The sequence below is a fragment of the Rissa tridactyla genome, chromosome 7 (genome assembly GCF_028500815.1).
Source record: "Rissa tridactyla isolate bRisTri1 chromosome 7, bRisTri1.patW.cur.20221130, whole genome shotgun sequence".
Lineage (NCBI taxonomy): Eukaryota > Metazoa > Chordata > Aves > Charadriiformes > Laridae > Rissa > Rissa tridactyla.
Window position 1 is genome coordinate 43,541,247 of NC_071472.1, and position 13,081 is coordinate 43,554,327.

Here is a 13,081-nt window from a genome sequence, read left to right on the forward strand (position 1 = left end):
CTGAAATCCAGTTTTCTCAAACCTTGGATAATCTTGTGTGGCTGGAAGACACTGCTGCTGTGACTCAGCAGTCGTCCCTGGGTATGTTTATGCAGCATTCAAGCTGCTGACAGCAGGGTGGTTTGGGAAGCTATGTTTCTGCCCCGCGCCTGCATATTTTAGCTTGGTGTGACAGGATATGTGGAAAACGTATTTTAAATATACGTTATTAAAGCCTTACTCCTCTTGAGTTGCAGACTGCCTTCTGCTCTAGTGAAAATGAAGAGAGAAGGCTGTGCGATATAGAGAGCAAATCTGTTAAGAGCTGCATATTTGTTCTCCGAGTTGTTTTTGAACATGTGTGGGGAGTGAGAGATGAAGGTAGGTTGCAAATTCTTAAGTAAAGGTCATCTCTGAACAGTGATGTTTCCTTACAAAATGTGCCATGTCAATGTGGGGTCAGTTAAGTACTGCTGGTGCGCAGGAGGCCATGACAACCTTAGAGCACAGCTACCCGTGTCTGGAGTAGGATGTGTTCCCTGGTTCCATGGCATGCCGCTGTTGTGTTCCACGAGGTGGGCAGCACTTGCTTGTGTCTTCCTTCAAATGAGAATGCAAACCAGCCACCAGCTTCTACTGTAAGAGTGTTAGCACTTCTCTGATGTTGTGCCTGTGCATTCTGAATGCTTGATTAAGGCCAGTTTAATTTCTTCTCTTACTGTGTGGCATCCGTCTCCATGAATGCTCATGTGCTCTAATTGGGCACTCTCCCCTGCATGAGTGAGCTAGTGGTTGCTTTTGTTGAAGGTCTACGTGACTAGGTCTCGTCATCTGCTCTTAGTAGATGCCAAGTCTCAGAGTACTTATAACTCGGATACAGTTTTCTGTTTGAAGATGATGCGGTGAAGCTGAGCTACATGTCTTACTACAGTAGAGAATTCCAACTAGGAAAAGCCTTACCCTGAATACAGTTTTCCTTTGAGAATATATTTATGTGCCCTTCAAAAAGGGTTGGAATTTAATCCGTGCTTGTTTTGTGCTAACTGGATGATGTTTTAAGCTCTGGCAACCTGAGCAGTAGAAGTGGTGGCATATAGGATTTACATATTCTTCAACTGTTAGCTGTACAGATGGTGAAAACCGAATGAGCGCAATAGACCCAACACTGATCTTCTGAAGGTTCGACCCCGACAACTCCTTTGGGCTTCCCTGGATTAAGATGGAAGGTCATCCTAAAAGGGGAAAAACTCAACAATAACAAAGCCCTGCAAAACCAGCTTTTTTGTTGACAAGGCAAGGACCCAAAGAGTTTCCTTACTTCAGGAGACTAATGGTATTCTGCCTACGGGGACAAAGGCTTTCTGCTGGAAGTTTGGGGCTGCAATTGCTTTTTCATCTGAGCATGCTTTTCCTCACTTACTGTGATTGAACGTCTTATCCTTAGGGGGCACATTAATTGAATTTTCTATCAGACTCTGCTTTAAGAACTGGGAGGACCCAGAGGAAAGATTACCAATAGGGGTCCTGTGGCTAATGTGATTAAAAATTATTTGGCTGCCGAAGAGAGAATGTTGTTGTTCTCCATTGTATTTCTCTGCAATGAGATAACACTGATGCTGCTACAGAAGTGACAGGTCATACATGTTTAATTTGAACGGCTATAAAAAGAAACTTGCAGTAGGACTGCTTATAGGGAATTTAATAAATAAAAGTTATTATCAGAGCTGAGTATAATCCCAAGGATATCTCTTCATGTGCTCTTCTTGGAACCCAATCAAAAAATTAAGCTAGGAAGTTGTTGTATTAAGAGCAGATTAGATCTGAAAGGCAGAATTATCTTTTTTTATGATGGAATTTGGGTGCTGAGCACTGATCTGTTTTGTCCTCACAAAGCCTGTATGTCAATACTGCTACGCTGTTTTACAGCTGGGGAACTACAGGCTCAAATGAAATACCCAGCCCAAGGTTACCCTAGGTCTCTTTGTAATGGTGGTGGTGGGTGCTATGCCCATTAAGCTCTCATTAGCTCTTGGTACTTCCCTGTTGGAATCATAATGAGCATAGTGCCTATTTGTGTGATTGGAAAGATCCCTCAGGTGCAGCTGTTCGGGTTAACACAGCTATGAGGACACAAGCTCTGCCCCAGCTGTGTCTCATTTCTCAGAAGGCTATAAATAGGGCTGAAATGTTGTATGCTGCTATAGTAGGGGGTAGGCAGGGGCACGAAGAGAGGAAGGGTGAAGCCACTGGCCCTCAAACCTACACATGACTTTCTGATGTCCTGGTCTACCTCCTGTACTACACAGGAGTCTGAGGATGGGTTTCATGTGCCTGCTGTCCTAGGATACTCCTGGAAGGCCTCCCTGGCCAGATGCTGGGCTCCCTCAGTCTGTGTGCTGTTGGGAGAACTGAAGAGCTCCAGGGTTTTGTGATGATCCACAGACCTTGCACGAAGATGCTTTAATGTTTCTGATTTAGACCTGAATGTGAAGACAGGTATGCATCCCACTGTAAGCCTGAGTGCTGTAAGATTACAAGATACCTTTTAGGGGTTTAGTCTGTTTTATTGAAGTCCGTGGTTTGTTTTTGCCAGCTTGGTCAGGAATGCACTCCTGAGAGAGGCACCGCACCTCCTGCAGTGTTTGAACCTGAGGAAATCGGCCACAGCACCAGGAGCTGTGATTTCCTTCTCCTGTGATTCTACAGCTCTTTCACTACTCTCAGTGTGGCACTGCTGAAATGATAAACACCTGCTGCAAATTAGTCTCAAATATTTATTTAAGCAGTGCACTAAGGCAAAGAGTTGAATGTTAGATACCACAGTGGACTCTCCATCTCTGAAAGTAAGTTGAATAGTTACCCAGATCTTGCAGCTTTGCAATGTGTGTAATTTGGAAATGCTAGTGAGAGGTGCTTCAGCCTTATTTGTGTGGTTTCTGCTGGCATTCTGTAATGAGAATGGACCGATGTAAGTTCCTTATGTTTCTTGCTCTGGAAGATACTCCATGGGCGAACAAAGTTCCTTTGTCTTTTGAATAAGTTAAGCGCTGACTTATTTTTGTGATTATTGCTTTCCTTATTGTAAGTTTCTTTGCTCAGTAAAATTTCAGGTGTGTCTTTAATCCATGTTTTTCACCTATAATTTCAAAGCTTTGTTTCCTTGTTTTATGGAGGAAGTAAAATCTTCACATGCGTAAAGGATCCTGAAAAGTCTTGAGCAGAGATGTATGCAAACCATCCATACACAGGGGGCATGCATACATAGGGAGTTTTACACAGTGAGGGGAAAGATCCTTGCAGGAGGTGAAATGTACCTTTAAAAACCGTTTAAGAAAACAAGTAATTTCCTTGTGCTGTGTCTAGGCCCCTCTGTTTTTTGAGAATTATTGCTGCCTGTCTGTCGCCACCCCTGTGTGTTTCAGCTTGTAAAATAATCATGTAGGAATTTAAGGGATTGGCAGCGCAATAATCTAACAAATTCTAGTAATACATTGTCTGTTGTCTTTGAGTTGGCCATCAGTTTCTTACTTTGCTGGGTCCTTTGATGCAGAGAAGAACAAAGTGCCAGCTGGCAATGCTTGGTTTTCAGGTACTTGGAATGTCCCATTAGAGCTTTCCTTTTTCTTGCCTTAGGAAGTAGGTTTAAGTTAGTCCAACAAAGAAGTCCAGGATCTTCCTGAGGCTAAAAACTTAGTTGGACTTGGACTGCTGTGAATAGAAATGGACATCTGAGAGGCAAGAATGTGTGCAATGGGTAATAGATAATCTCTCTGGTAAACAGATGGATGAGACTGAAGTACTCATACCTAGGTGAGAAGTGTTTTGTCTGTTCAAAGGCTGGATTAGCGGTGAAAGGCTGTGCTTCTTTTAAGATGAAGCAAGGGGAAATTCAAGAGTCAACTAGGTATGAAAGAGGAAACCGGTGTGAGACTTGGGGTGGTACATAAGATGGGAAAATCTGCAGTAATTTCCTATCTTCCTCCATTTGCACTGGTTTCAAATGCCAGTGTGAGAGGTAGGGCGTTAAGTGTTGGCAATCGCTTGTTGTCTCTGAACTGGACACTTTGAGACACTCAGTGTGCCTGTCTAGAGGCTGTAGTATTGTTATCTTATTACTGCTGCCTGTCGTAGAGCTGGGCAGGAATGAGTAGAGAACAGGGCTCAGCTGAAGAGAGCCAACTTGGGAAGCTATGACTCCATTTGTCAGATAATTTTTTTAGAAATAAATCTGTTATGACACGGCTTTTCCAGGCTGCTAAATACAGACATTTCTTGGGGGTGCCAAGTCTTTGTTTTTCAGAGGCTGTAAGCAATGAGTTCTTAACTGCAGTTACGTTTAGAGATTGGAGAACATTTCCCCCAAGCTTGGTAGAAAAATGTCATACATAGCAAAATAACTTATTTAGGGTTGATGTAAATCTTGAAATGAAATAGTTCAACCTAATCAAGCAATGCGATGTTTTAATAAAGCTGCCAAGAAAGAAGTAAGGACTGTTGTTGTGTTCATTATTGCACAAAGTAAATCTTTCAAGCTCTGTGCAGGAACAGGGACAGAACAGAAGGCAAGCTGACTTTCCTATTCCTAGGCTCAACAATCTATCAAGGCTTTAAGACTGGCTGCTGCTTGCAGTGTGAGAAAAGGTGGTCCTTCCATCCTTTCCCAGCAAGATAACATTGTCATGCCTCTAAAGGGACAGTTTTAGCTCTACTGGTATGAATTTGAGTGGGAGTCTGTGTATAGAGGTTTAACTTTGTCCTTGTTGGGGGCATTCATATGACACTTAACCTATTTTCTGCAAAATAATTCCCCTCGCTGCCCCTCTTGCCAGGGCTTCCTACAGAAGCTTTACGTACAGCTAAGCCTCTGGCTGGTGTTGGTCTGAAACTACTCTTCACCCCCCCTACCTGAAAAGGGATGTGTTTTGATACCATGATATCTTTAGTAGCTTTGAGCCCAAAGATGTCTATGCTTGTGGTCTCTTGATTGGTGAACGAGCTTGATAAATGCTGATGGCATTTACCCCTTTCACATGGCTTGCTTATCCAGATGCCTTGTAGCAATGGAGGCACTTGTGCTGTGCATAATGGTATATAAGAAAAGGTAAATCCATGTTCCAGAGATGAGCAACGGTGTGAAAGGACTTCCCTTTAGTGAAGGAGGAGGTGGAGGAGAGCTGGCCCCAGAACCAATTCTGGGAGAAAAAGCTGCTTCAGAGCAGAGGGGGAGTTTAGCCCAAATGGGAAAGGACATGGGCTGCAAAACTGCCTGGCTGGTTCCCAGGACATCAGCTGTTAAGGGATGCAGCGCGGATGTCTGTGCAGTTGTGACCTGGATATCTGCTTGCACTGGCTCAAGCAGCCTGGGGAAGTGCCATGGAAGAGCCCTGGAGTGTGAGGCCCAGGTGCAGCTGGTGCTTCAGTTCTGCACGGGAAGAGCTGCCTGTTGGCAGGGCCAGCAAAGTGCAACCTGTGTCTAGACTTGCACCCAGACAGGAGCAGCTGTGGTCAGTACAATGGCATGGGCTATGCTTGGGCTCAGTAAGATTTGAGTGAGTTGTTTAAGGTACTTCGACACTGCATTTTGCATGTTTTGTACTTTTCAGGTGGCATGAGTGCTTCTCTGCAGGTTCCTCTGTTCTGCTGCTCCACGTGATGGCCCTGATAACATCAGTGTTAGTTTCTGGATGCAATTAATAGTTTGGATTTGTGATGCTTACCTAAGAGTTGTGAAGAGCAATCACCTTTGGCAGGTCGATGTTGTCAGGCCTTTGGCTTGGTCATACACTAGGAGGGGAGGCATCTGTCAGTAGGAAAAGAAGATTGCTTTTTGTCTATATATTGAATATGATTATTTCTTCAATTATTAAACTTTTGCTTAGCTTGGGGTTTTCTGATGTAATATTAGTTCAATTTTTGTGTTTTTAAACTTTTCCCAGGGAACTTTGAAGTGTGGTTTAAAACCAAATCTGATTTTATTTTTTTCCACTCAGCTGTCAGTCAGTTGACTACATTTTGTTGACTACATGATGAATGCCTTTAATTTCAGCTCCCAATAAAAAGCGATTTTTTTTGTGTGCTGTCTCTGTTCAGCTTTTAAAAAGGAGCTCAGTGAGCTCTACTGACTCAAGGTATGCACTGACTTGTGTGAGAATGCAGCACTTTACTTGCCTGACTATGGTCAAGGCTACTAGTCAGGACTTGTAGGCTAAGATTTATGAAATAAAACCAAAACCTCTGGAAGTACTGGATGGTCTCCCCTGCGTTAGGCAATTAAGGAAGTTGCAATTAAGTCAGGAGGTAAGTTTGCTTGCCGTGACACCTGGTATATATCCATTATTGCTTAACTGAAGAACCGTGAACCAGCCACAGGTAGCATTTAGAAAGAAATAGGAGTGGAAAAGGATCTGTCCTTCAGACATGTCAAATCTTCATTCTTCAAACAAGGGCGTATTAGTGGCTAGCATCTTTTCTGAACCATAGCCATTTCATCAGAATTCTTTCTTACAGGCAGAGCCAATGTGCAACACCATCTCTGCTGTTGCCCACACATGAGTGTCCAAAGCTGAACCAGATGCTGCTCAAGGCAAGCTGACTTATCTGTTTCCCCCGGCTCCTCAGGGAGGTATGTATTTGAGCTCTGAGAAATGCACATCAAAAGCTGCAGACAATCAGCATTCCTGTCCAGTGAGAAGATAAACTCCATGTAATTGCTATTTCCAGTTACAGAGAGGACTGGGCGAGGGTTTTGGGTGAGATTTGCCAGCTGCTCCCTGGTCAGTGAATGAAGGAGGCATGGGCTGCAGAAGTGTTCCCTGCACAAACTAGAATCCAGCCCTGGTCCTAGCTTGGGCTACTTTAGTGCCTACTATGAATGTAGTGTGAATCCCACTCAGATGGAGGACTGAAGATGAAATCACACCACAGTAGCCTTCAGGAGGGTGTATGTATGCTGTAGAACGTTCAGCAGGCTTCTGTGAGTAAAGCTGCCAGCGCTGCCTGACGTGTCTCTCCCTGCTGCAGACCTGGGTACCATCTGCAAGTGAGCAGCTATCCGTGGGGCAGCAGGTCCAAGCAGGAGCTCTTTGCCTATGGCTTGGAGTACAGCAGGGAAAAGTGGTGCGAGTCCTGGTGGGCTGAGGACTGTAACTTCAATTATTCTTGCTGATACGTGTCCTAGCAAGTGCTTATTAGCTGTTACGTAGAAGTTGGCACGGTTTGTGTATTTACAGCTTCTGGTTGCATTTCAGATGAAGAGCTTTAATGGTAGAGTCCACTATCTCAAAACTGCCGATTGAAAGCAGTGTTATATTTAGCTGTTTTTTATTACTAGCAACTTCAGCAGTTGAAATTGGACCTCGGGGCTTCAAAGCAGCTGCTCGGTTAAGGAAGCATTGCTGAATAAAAGCTCCCTGCTCCGCTACCCTCCCCCTGCTTTTCTACACTACCAGCTGTGTCAGCCCAGCAGCAAGGATGGGAAGTTGGCCTTGAAGTGAATCTAAGAGGAAAGAGAGTGAGAAGAGGAGAGGTGGAGTTAGCCGGCTAAATGCAATAGCAGCCCGCAGCGTGGGAAGATGAGAAAGCAGAAGCAAAGAGATTGATGCTTGAATCTCTGTGTGGGTGAGCTCTGCGGAGCAAGGGCTGAATAGAGGGGAGGACCAAGGAGTTTAAAGACTGAACACACTCAGTGAAAAGGCAGGGATTACACTCCCTTTTCTTTCTGGAATAACAATCAAAGGAAGAAGGTAAGGGGGGCAAAGAGGAAGTGAATAAAATCAGTGCCAAATTCCAGTTAAAATATGAGCCTTTAACAAACAAGGGACTGTGAAACGGGAAGACACCCTAAAATCTTTTTGGTGTAATGCAGGAAGCAAAGAACAATAAACAGGCATGTGAGAATACTGTAGGCATGATACTTCTATTTCACTATATTCTTATTTTGGTTGTGTAACGCTGTGCTCTAAGCCGTTGCTGGCAATACTTGTTTTAAGCCTTAGTGCAGCCTGAATGTTATGGTCTTTCACAGTAAGAAAGTAACCGTCAAATACACTTTTATTTTTTAGTTTGTTTGTAAGATGGGACTAGCAGAAAGCTGGAGACAATAGGATGACATTTACTTTCTATAGCACTCCTGGCTTCAATAGAGAAGAGTGTGGCTTTTAGCCAAGTCTAACACATGCAAGTTGAATTCCACAGATTTTAGGCAGCTTAAGGTAAATAAATCAGAATCTTAAACGCACGGAGTAAAAGTAGTCAGTCTCAAAGGTCACTCTGAATTGCTGCAAGTGGCTTGATTTGCAGCTTGGACAACGTCTTGGAGGGAGCTGGAAGTATGTACAAAAGTAAACAAAATCAGGGGAAAACCCTGTTCATACCTTCTAGGGTAATGCAATAGCTAGTCTGCAGTCCCATTTTGTCAGAAGTGCTGCTGCTATATATGTAATCAGTGCCCTGCAATTGCTAATGGCTCTTACCTTTCAGCAAGAGAGTATTCCCCCACCTTTGAACTAGAAGAAGGTGGAGGCCAAAAGTGGCTTGTTCAGCTTTTCCATGGTGGTTGAAGTAGGTACTTAATGTGGGGTCCTGTGCCCCAGCCAGCATTTTACCACGAAGACATTTTTTTAATCTGAGATCTGCGAGGCTGGTAATAGGGCTTGGGGTTGGGTGGTAGTTTGAATAGGGTGGTCAGAGGAACAGGACCATTTTCTTGCTATGCTGCAGAGCAGCTGTGAGCGCAGCCCCTCCAGTCCAGCCGTATCTACCCTTGGTTACCAAACCCACAACTGTTTTGGTAGTCCTGGGTAACCACAGTGCTTTGCTTACCCTTTCTTTCCTTTGGCAATGGTAACAGACCAGTGACTCGCTAGAAAAACCACAAAACTTTCTTCTAAGGATTTTCAGAATTTAGTGCGCCCCCGAATTATTTTGTTCTGCCAGCCAAGTACTGCCAAGCTGTTAATAGGAAAGGGGTAAACCTCGCTGTTCCTCTTTTGCTCATTTTTACTGAGGAGCGGAGAAAGACAAGGTTGGTGTTTAGAAGTCAAAAGTACTGGGTTCTTAAACTAAGCAGTGTTTGTGAAGCTGCTGATTATCCCATTGTTTTGGAAGAAGGGTCCTGGCTTTTCAGCTGTCCCTTAGTCTACAAACGATCTGAGAAGGCTGGAAGAGCTGGTCCTGGGAGCTTGACTCCAGACCCATGAAGCTGCCAGCTGGAGAACGGTGAGGAGCATGTATATGGGGCTCTACACGACCAAGACAACACTGTTCCTTAGTCTAGCTGCAGCTTTGTATTTTTTCCCTTTTCGACGATGAGCTCTACTTCCAGAAAAACTTGCTATTTATCATGATTTCTCTGTTTGGGCGGGCGGTAGACACAATAAGCCCACACAAATACTACTCTCTTCTTGCCTCTTGAAGCCTGTGTATAATAGGTCGCTAGGAGTATGGCAACTCAGCCATAAGAGCAGGTTTCAACATACTGGAATTGTAGGCTTATTTTCAATGTGGCTGGCTGAAAAGCAGAACAGCTTGTTTTCTGCTTCGTCTTCTGGCAGAATGCCAGGCTCCCCCAGCTTCCTGCTGTGGTTGTGGTGGCTTTCCGAATGATAGAATAAATCAACTTTTTTTTTTTTTCCTTCTTCTTCTTCCTAGCTCTCCCTTGAGGGGACTCATGAAAGCCCCGCTCTCTGAAAGGCGCGTTGGAAGCCTCAAAATGCATAAAAGTATCAAAGCGTGATGTGAGAGAATAATCTACATAATCAGATTTTTGGTTTATCTGGGCTTTTTGTACAGAAAAGGCTGTGTATGACATGTTCTTTGCCGAAATCTGGACTGTGACCTTGTCTTTCACCCCTTTTTCTGTTTATTTAGCGTGTAACAAATGTCTCTCTTTTTTGGCCTAACTGGGATGCAAAAAACAAGATGAGAATTCATAGTGATTCTTCAAGTTGCAGAGGCCCAAAATAAATGTGATTAATTGATTTTTAAAACAACGGAGTATCCTTGCTAGCAAAGAGGTACCAAATGAGAAATAGGGAATAAATCAGGTTGCCTGATGAGGTTTCAGGAGTCGGTGGATCAGATGAGTCTGGATTGGATGTTTGTGAGGTCTCTTGTGGCTTTGTATTTCTATGATGCCATAAAAATCAAACACGAGTAGGCTGGGTGGAGCATGCAGGTGATAATGGACATTGGCAGGCTTGGCAGATTTTTTAAAAAAAGAAGATTGTGATGGATGAGGCTTTATGATACCTGGACCGGAGGCCAAGGATATCCTTGTACCAAGGGTACAAGGAAACATATTCTTTTCACAGTGGTCCTGATAACGCTGGGTAGGACAGAGTGAAGTGCTGCCTCTTCTAGAGGTATCAGTAGCAAGGAGGTACATTTTATCCTGGAGGATTTGAAATTTTATGCAATCCAGTGAGTTGCAGCTGAGACCGGGACTCACATTTACTTGCCCATGAGGTCTCAAAAAGCAGATGCTGAGAAGGTGAAAAAGTGATTCTGAGAAAGGCAGGGTTTTGCAGCCTTTGAGATTATTTAAAAAAAAAACAACAATGGTGTAAATGGGCACAAAATTTAGGATGCAACAATGTTTTATGCCATCTGTGACCTGTTAGGTGATGACACTGATGAGAACAACTAGCTTATTGTCTCAGCCTAGGGAAGGGTAAATCCACATTCATACATCTGTGCTTTGCTGTAGCTTTTCTTAGGTTGGATCCTAGAAGTCTTTGAGGGAGCAACGAATGAATGATTCCTCTAGCTGAACGAGTTTGTGAAAATGTGGCTTTTTCCAGGAACAGCAGCCAACCCTCTCTAGCCGTAACAGCATATGACTGTAAGGTCAGCTTTGAAGTTCACCAGTTGCTGCAGCTTCTCCAAAGAGGTTAAAATGCTTCTGTAATAGAAGCGACCTGAGAAATGGGGTTCATTACTCCATTCCCCCACCTCCTGGCTGGTGCTTGGAGTCTGAGACATTTAAATGAGTTGTCCTAAATGGAGTCCTTAAATTCTTCAGTGCCTCTGATGCCAATGTGGGACAGCTCAGCTGTGGTTCCCAAACCAGTTTCGTGTCCCCAGCTAACAGATCCTCACAGCTTGAGCCATCTTTGGCTCCAGGAGCTACTGAGCGGCAGTGAGCGCTGCACACCCTTTCCCATGCCTTCCCCTCTCCTCTGACTGCTGGTGGGATAGGTATGTTATTGGTAGCTGTTCACCTTGTCTGTGGTTTACTTTTCAGGCCACTTTATTTGCCAAAGCTCTGCCAAGATGTATAGAAATTTAGCCAGCTGCAGCTCACCTTTGCAAGCTTTTGCTTCAGTTGAAAAAATGCATTTACTCCTCAGCTCTCCCAAGCTGAATGTTTTCTTCAGAAATGTGGAACAAGTCCTACTTCTGGCTGAAGTCTGTGTTAGTCTATTATAGAAATTAGGCATCTGCCCAAAAGTCTGCCAAGGGGCAAAACCTACTTCTTGCCGTTAAAGCTTATAACAAATGAGATTGGTAGGTAAGTCCACGACCACCTGGGCCCCTGGTGCTACAAACACTGTGCAGCTGCCTCATGTGGACATCAAAATCCTGAACGAGTTCAGTTTCCCCTGAACTAGTCTGCTGTTTTAGAAGTGACCTACTTGAAAATACATCCAGTAATGTAATTATCATCAGGAAACAACTCACCTTCTGTTGCTTAATTACATTTTTCGTGTATACTTAGTCCATTTAAAAGGCACTGTGTTGGATGGCACACTGGGTTTCCCCTTAATTACTGTTGTATGGTAATTGCCATGTAATTACACTGTTATGAATATAATGTGCAAGTATTATTGTGGGACAGTGATTTATGGAATGTAAGCGTATTTAGTATTTAAAAAGTCTTATAGATGTTCTTCGCACAGGATTGCTAAGCTGTTTAATGACAGCAGTCTTTCACTGCTATCCAGTGTTTTAAAAATTGTTTTAATTTTCCTGTTTAAGGTCTCCTGTAACAATACTGCTTCATCACCCAGTCAATATTTTGGAAATTACACTGGCTGGTTGTGGTGAGGTATTTAATGATCCTCATCATGCTTGCAAAATAAAAAAAAATTTGCTCGTGCAGAAATAAATCAAGCATACTAATAAACAGGTTGAAGGACTTGAGAGGCTCTGGTGCGGACCTCAGGCTGCAGGAGGTGCCTCGACCTTTCTCCAGAGGCAGGGATAGGGAGCACACCTGCCCAGGTGGAGGACTCCTGCAGGAGGTGGTGTGGAGGCTGCGTAGCATCAGGGAGGCTGAGAAGGAGGTACACAGCGGGTTCCAAGTGCAATCTGCAGTGAGCCCACAGCCAAACAACCAAAAACTCCCCCACCGGCACACGCAGAAGTGTGCGTGTGTGAAACAATAATGCAGGAGAATGGAAGCTTGCAAGGGCAAGGACCAGAAGTAGGAAGAGGCTTCCCCCGAAGCCTGAGGTGCCCTTGAGAATCGCCTCACCACTCTGCAGAGTGAAGAGGAAAGACCCGTTATACCAGGAGAGAGACTGGAGCTGAGTAAGGCAGCGCGATCTGCTCCCCGTATGACAACCAGCGCAACTAAGAAAAGGCGATGGCTGATCGTAGTAGGCGACTCTCTTCTGAGAGGTACGGAGGCACCCATTTGCCAACCTGATGCACTCTCTAGAGAGGTGTGCTGCTCATTGGGGGCTCATGTCAGGGATGTCACCGAGAGACTACCAGGCCTCGTACAGTCCACTGACGATTAATCCTCTGCTGCTGTTTCATGTGGGCACCAGTGATACCGCCAGGAGCAGCCTGAGGAGTATCAAGAAGGATTACAGAGCCCTTGGAGCAGCAGTAAAGGACTCTGAGGCGCAGGTAGTTTTTTCCTCAGTCCTCCTGCTCAAAGGGAAGGACTCAAGCTTGTGAATAGGGCTTTAAACTAAAGTTGCTGGAGGAGGGGAACCTCAAAACATTCCACTCCTACCAGCGACAGCAATAGATGCTCAGAGCCCGGAGAAGGATCAGAGGTCAGCAGGAGAGCACCTGGAGTGCAGCACAAAGGAATTCCAACTAGTAAGCCAGCTTCATTGGGGGCACAACTTAAATGCCTCTGTACAAACAT

The 13,081-nt window shown here is 44.4% G+C and overlaps 1 protein-coding gene across 20 annotated transcripts in view; it reads left to right on the plus strand.

Moving 5' to 3' along the window:
• The window catches only part of TRPM8 (transient receptor potential cation channel subfamily M member 8), a 152,488-nt gene that overhangs the window by 47,040 nt on the left and 92,367 nt on the right, over window positions 1-13,081 (plus strand). For 2 of the 20 annotated variants that reach the window (XM_054209562.1, XM_054209571.1), the window contains exons 1-3: window positions 2,163-2,475; window positions 2,573-2,822; window positions 6,487-6,601. The exons of 6 other annotated variants lie outside the window; for them this stretch is intronic. The gene's annotated coding sequence lies outside the window, so the exon portion shown is untranslated. Of the gene's footprint in view, window positions 1-2,143; window positions 2,476-2,572; window positions 2,823-6,486; window positions 6,602-7,514; window positions 7,722-13,081 lie in introns of those variants that run through there. 12 more of the 20 variants (XM_054209572.1, XM_054209586.1, XM_054209591.1 and 9 more) reach the window with 11 other exon arrangements.